At 46.2% G+C, this 6,492-nt stretch overlaps 1 long non-coding RNA gene across 3 annotated transcripts; it reads right to left on the minus strand.

The window, feature by feature from the left end:
- Positions 1–983: 983 nt before the first annotated feature.
- On the minus strand, positions 984–6,487 carry LOC106049827 (uncharacterized). 3 transcript variants are annotated; one of them, XR_001214567.3, is made up of 4 exons: positions 4,773–6,485; positions 4,303–4,361; positions 3,938–4,006; positions 984–3,205 (listed from the first exon to the last, which is right to left on the minus strand). It is a non-coding gene; the product is annotated as an uncharacterized lncRNA (long non-coding RNA). The 3 variants fall into 3 exon arrangements; XR_007159429.2 differs by having other exon boundaries at positions 4,303–6,487; XR_001214566.3 differs by lacking the exon at positions 4,303–4,361 and having other exon boundaries at positions 4,773–6,483.
- Between the last annotated feature and the right edge of the window lie 5 nt (positions 6,488–6,492).

Genomic DNA, 6,492 nt, shown 5'->3' on the forward strand with positions numbered 1-6,492 from the left:
GGTGCATTCTTTCTTTGTCAGACGTAATCCTGATCTAACCGAGTAAAATACTGAATCTTCTGGGTTGTTGTTTTTTTTTTTCCTTAGGTTTACTACTGCAGCTTGGTTTGTTTCCCATTCTTAACGTATTTTCTGAGATAGAAGTGGAGATCTGAGACCTTAAGAGAGTAAAAATTGTGGGAAAAATACCCTCAAAGCTATGAAAATAGGAGTGTTGTAGCTGGCAAACAGGCTCACTAGGTTATTTGCATGTGTGTGCAGGGACTAGCCACAGCCCTCAGAATTCCTTTTTTTTTTTTTTCTGAAATAGGTAACAAGTATAGTTGATGTTCATTAGCATTTGGTACTGGAATCCAGATTAAGTATAGACCAGTTTTTAATAGACCACAATGACCATAATTTGTCTGACAGTCATCAAAATGGTAAATTTGGCTTCCGTAAGTTACTTATTTAATCAACATCCTGATTTTTTTTTTATTCAAATAAACTTCAACATTGACATCTTACCATTTCCAGCTCCATTCGGTGTTTCTTAATTGATTTAATGTAGCAAGCATATAAAAACCTTGTACATTAAATTATCGCTGCAACAGTTAGAGGTTTTCCTGTGTAAGATTAAAGACTGCATAATTTGTTTAGTAATCTATGCGTAAATTCACAAAAGAGAGGCTTAGAACTCATATCGGGCCTGTGACAAGTTAAAGATATGTAGTGTATTTGCAGCATTAGTTGCAGAATTAGTGTAGTCCAAGAGGAGTAAAATGGGGGAACAAAAAAAAGGAAGGAAAACTGCAAACCCAAACCCGTTCCTATTTTGGAAAACATAAAAACTGTGGAACGAGGTTACTAATTCTATCGTGTTATGGTGAACACAGTCTCCATCAAACACTGACACTTAAAGACACTGAAAGAAAGGATTTTAACAGTGTTTTGACTTACTGGAATGAATACTACCATTTAAGCGAAGACAAGGAGACACCATAAAGACTTGATACTGCTATTTTTATTGCTAAAGTGGCATTCCAGAGTTTGATCTGTTGGTAACAACATCTCAAGGCTGTAAGACTTGTCAAATCTGAAAAAAAAAATCTATGCTGATCCCAAATTTCTATGTTGAGAATTTATGCAAGGCCTTACAAAAAGAAGGAGCTCAGTCATTAATCTTACGCAGACAGAGCAATTTGCTTAGAACATACAGCCTTGCCTGAATGCAGAACACAACCAGCTTTCTCAGCTTATGTTAATATCCTCCTGGCAGTTCTACAAAAGCTTGAAAACACTGTGGCTTTCTGTAGAGCTCTTGGATGGACCTAAAACCTCTAAACATTAGTGCAAGTCTTCAGGTGAGCGGTTCCTGCCAGCAGTGCGCCAGCTACTCGGCTGTCACCACCACTGTTGGGTACGCTGCTCTTGTCACCTGCTCTCTGGTGTGTCACCTGCTGTTGTTCTCCCATCTAGGCTAGCTCAAGAGAATGAAAAGGCCAGGCTCACAAGGTAATGACGTTAAAAGATTTACTGATCGCAGGGTTCCATTCTCGAATCCTGAAACATGTTGTCACCTAAAAATGCAGTTTGACTTGCCAAATATTTTTTCATCTCCAACTTATCTCCAAGATCAGTACAGCTTTTAGAGCTATCTATTTAATTTTCTGAAGTTCTGTAGCTATTGTGAATACAGTTTGATCAAAAGAACATCCAAGGCTCTCTCCCCATCAGACTTTCTAGAAATAAAAGGACCGCTTTCAAACAAATGAAAAATTGGAAAAATTCTGAAGGATGCAAGCAACTGAAAACAGCAGGTTGGAAAAGAAACATGAGAACAATCTCTATGCCTACCATACTTGATAGAATACAGGTCCTGATTTACTCTTGTCATTGCGCTAATTATGTAACAAATTATTCCTAGCCAAGCCTTGGCTTGTGTTCCCTGTTCAATTTCATGTAGTCAAAATTCATTTTAAGAGTGACTACGTAGCCTAGATCACAGAAGTACAGAATGCCAGATGTTACAGCAAGAGGCATTTTACTATGATGAAAAGAGAATCAACACAGTTTCTGCTAGTGTTCACTATTCAAATAAAGTTTTAAGTAAGGACTTAAAATATAAATGGTGTGTGAGTAGCTAGAGGGAAGCTTACAGCAGTACCAGTGTGACACTGACCAGGAATGTCCCATACCCCTCTTCCCAATGTGCTTTTGTCTCTCTTCCTGGAGCTGGCTTTGCAATTGAGTGTGATAAACCAGTTTTCTGCGAGGAACCTAAAATGATAAAAGTCTGTTGGATGGTTGTGAAGTTCCTGCTGGAGAGTGTATGGCCTACCTTTTTCTCTGGTGTACATGGAGGCATCTGTAAGATGGATATTGCCCTCTTACATGAGCTGAGATGCTATTGCGTTATATGGGAAATGGTAATGTTTCCCTTGTAAGGAGTATGAAGTTTGGGGGGCCTGCTTTTAATACTAGAAAGAAGGACTGCTAGGAACAGCAGGTTCCTCGAGTGGAGAATGACAGCTGGAAATGACAGTTTGGAAAGAGGAAAAAAAAAATAGAGTAACAATGACAGTGAACAGGTTCCTGAGAAGGGAGACAGGAAGTAAACGTTGTGAAAAGCATGACAGGAAAGAACGCAAAATGAAGCATGTGCAACGGGACAATGAGAGCAAGGAACAGGATAGCGATAGACACGGAAAGCTGGGCCAGCTGAAGACCTGTTGTGCCTGCCACCCAAGCTGGGCACAGGACGCTACTCCAGGAAACCCTGCATGCTAAGGGCACTCTAAATGGCAAGTTGTTCTTGCAGCAACTGCCTTCAGGCTTTTCTTCCAGGTGAGGAAAAAGCTGCCAACAGAAATACATGTGAGGCGGTTGTCTGTGCTCAAAGGGTATGCTGACCTGAGGGATCTGCCTGTGCACTGCGTCAGCTCTGCCCTGCATATCAGAGAAAAATGATTGAAAGTGATCTAACAGGCAAGTGCTTCTGTTACCTCTCCTTCTACAAACGGCACTCAAAATAATTGCAGACAAAGCAGGAGTATCTGTCAACCTAACTCGTGCTCCAACAGCATTCCCTGAAAGCTGAGGCCAGGTTCTCAGCCTGTGGCTAGAACATTTTCCATACCTCTGTGTCCTGAGCAGCTGGAAGCCAAGCGCTGCCTTCTTTTTACCTGAAGAGCTGCATGCTTGTCTGTTTCTGCCTCTTTATGAGCTGTTAAACAAAAAAAACAATTCATGATCAGGATGTGATCATTAAATGTTTATGAAGAAGAAACCACAAATCGGAAGACTAACCACTGAATGTTGCTTATGCCCAGCTGTGATAGGGAATGATGGAACAAAAAAAATCCTCCTTTCAGCCTTGCCAGTGGAAACTGGAAATGCCTCCTGTAGTACTATGGATGACAAGCTTTGGCAGGCAAAGGTACAAATTGAGGAGGATATCCTCCAGTTTCACTGGGTTTTGAATGTACAGGGCCAGTTGGTAGTAGAGGACAAATATTCACCAGAAAACGGGCTACTGTAGCGTTTGTGGCATGTGCCACAAGCAAAGTATTAGAAAAAAGCCTTTGTTTTCTCTGACCTGCTAACACTGAGCTGCACTTATTCCTCTGCATCTACAATGATATTATGTTCATGTTATGTAAAGATTGTATCCTAGTCTACACCTCATCTACACTGAAGGAAGTAAAAGTTTATGAGAAAAGCAAGGGAGAAGGAAACTTAAAAAGAAAGCAGAAGGAGAAAAGGAATCCATCCCAAGGTGAAGGACAACAGTAAAACCAAGAATTATTTAAAAAGGCAAGCTGAAGAAGAAAATCAACAACAACAAAAAACACTACATAAAGAAATGCAGTAAAAACAGAAAAAAGTCACTTACAGAAACTAGTATGCTTGTAACCCAAAACAAACTCAGAAGGCTGTGAGAAGGGTGTTTACTTACCAAAATTGTAATATGACTGTAAAAATGGCACAGAAAACGGCAGCAGAGCTCTGATAGATGATCTATGACCTACAGTAAAGAAAAGGCAAATAATTTGCTTGCTGTGATTACATTAACAGTGTCTCTCAAGAGTGCATGTGGGTGTATTTGAATGTCTAGAAATACACAAGGTGCTTGATTATGTGGCATTGGTGCTTGCCTCTTACTATACAGAAATTGTAATCTGATAGCAATGTTTTTACTCATTACGTGCTCTAGATTACCACTTGGAAATTCTTATCTTTAAATGGAGAGGAAGTGCTTAGGGAGATGGAAGCTCTTCCTGTAAGTGGTAGAAAGAAATACCAGATAATTAAAATAATAACCTCTGATTCCTCTGAAATAGAATTCCTTCTAGCAGCCTCCTCAAACTGTTCTTGGTGAACTGTGGGACAACAGTGCATCGAAAACTTGAATTATACACTGGCATGGCCTTTTTTGTAGGTATATAATCACAACTCTTATTTTTCCCCCATAGAGTAAAAACTATATTATTTAGTTTACTTTATTGAGGTTTTAGTAGTCAGGTCAGGAAATATTCTCGGTACTGGAGTTTGTGTAAAAGATTTGAGAAATAACTCCCATTTATAAAAATGAGAATTTTAACTGCCAAAATAGTTTTATGTTAAAGCAGTCAGACAGGATAATGCTTCTAGTCTAGGCAGCGGTTATAATTCACATGAACCTTTCTCAAAGCACTATTTTTAAAATAACAACGGAATAATGAAAGGACAGATAGAGCAGTGAAGGCTGCTGAAACCATTCAACGTTTGCTGGGATATTCAGTCCCCATTACCTCACGACAACCCACAAACGTTATCCATCGGAGACCGGTTGTTATCGCCCCCCAGTTGCACTGGGAGGCCTGTGTCATGGGTGGATCCCCCCTAACGAAAATGACATCAAGCACTTCTCTGCAGCACGAGCCTTTCTGATCTTCAGGACGTACTGCACACGGTGCCTTTGTCCCCGTATTTCCTTTGTTCTGCTTTTAAAAAAAATAACAGAAGCTCTGTATTTTGCATGCATTTATAACCTTGGTTGGAAGGCTTTTCAAGGAAATGAAATGGCTCGTGGGATGGCAGAGAAGGAGGATACGTTGCCTGAGCTGGCCCCCACATTTCCCCCCTCAGGAAGCATCACTGTCTCAGCGTCTTCGTGGCTGAGCCCTTCATCTCTCCCCGTGTGGCTTCCCTCTCTCCTGGCCGCGTCTCATCCGCCGGTGCCTAAAATTGCCTTGTCCCTTCCCCCCAATTGAACCGGCCATGCTCCCCTTTCTAATTCTGCCTTATTAGCTATTTTGAGCTGAGCTTGACGTCTCCATGGCAGCAGTCCATTCACCGGGCTAATAAAAAATGTACAGGGTGGGGAAGGATTAAGCTGAGAATAATCGGAGACTTCTACACAAATGTACTCCCGCAGCCCTCGCTGCTTGCCATAGCAGCAAAGATGTAAATGTACGGATAAGAACAGGTAGGAAAGGAACGGTTAGCTCAGAAACGGGGAGCTCCAGCCCAGTGTTTTCCAGAAAAACGTTATTTTTTCGGCCTTTGGGGAAACGATGGCCCGTCCCTGGCGGTGAAGCCATGAAGGCAGCCAGCAGGGAAACCCCGAGAGAAGGAGCTCTGCTACACCGCGATGCCGGGGCCACCTCGGCAAGGCGGCCGGCAGCCCAGGCATGCCGGCGAGCGCGGAACAAAGGCGCTGCGGGCACCGCCGGGGCGGCGCTCGGGGCACGACGGCAGCTCGCTGCCCGCCCCGCCACCGCCGGTCAGCCCGGGGCCGGCCCCGCCTCGCTCCCGGGGCCGGGTTCACTGGCGGTAATGGGTAATATACGGCAGTGGCGGGGACGGAGTGGCAGGGCACTGCGGTAACGGTAACGGCAACAGTGACTGTAACGGTAACAGTGACTATAACGGTAACGCTGACGGTAACGGCCGCCGCGCGTGCACAGCGCGGTGGGGGGGGGGCAGCAGGGGGCGGGGCTTCCCCTCAGCCCCCGCCCGGCCTCCCCTCATCTGACCCCCGCCCGTAATCTTCCCTTGCCGCACGGAGACACGGCCCGGCCAATCAGCGGGGCAGAAGCGGCAACCACGGCAACGCGGCCGGCCAATCCGAGAGCGGCTCTCCCTTCCGGGCCCCGCCTCCTTCCCCCCCCCCCCCCCTCCTCCCTCCCCCGCGCGGTGCCGCCGCTCCATCCCGGTCCCGTCACGGCGCTGGGCGGGCGCTCCGGGGGCCGGCGGCCAATGGCGGCGAGCCTTTTGCTTTGGTGCCCAATGGGGGCGCGGCGCCCGCGCGGCCCCTAGCGCACGGCAGCCGAGCGGGGCCAAACCCAGCGGCGGCCGCGGCCTCCCTCGCTGCGCGTCCCCCACCCGCCAGGCGCGGAGTTGGCGGCGGCGGCGGCGGCGGCCCCGGGCTTTGTCCCCGCGCCCCCCCCGGGCCCCCGCGGGCCCAGCGCCTCCGGCCCGCGCCGCCCCCCCCCCTCTCCTCCTTCTCCCCCTCCTCCTCCCCCCACC

The sequence above is a fragment of the Anser cygnoides genome, chromosome 3, assembly GCF_040182565.1.
Source record: "Anser cygnoides isolate HZ-2024a breed goose chromosome 3, Taihu_goose_T2T_genome, whole genome shotgun sequence".
Lineage (NCBI taxonomy): Eukaryota > Metazoa > Chordata > Aves > Anseriformes > Anatidae > Anser > Anser cygnoides.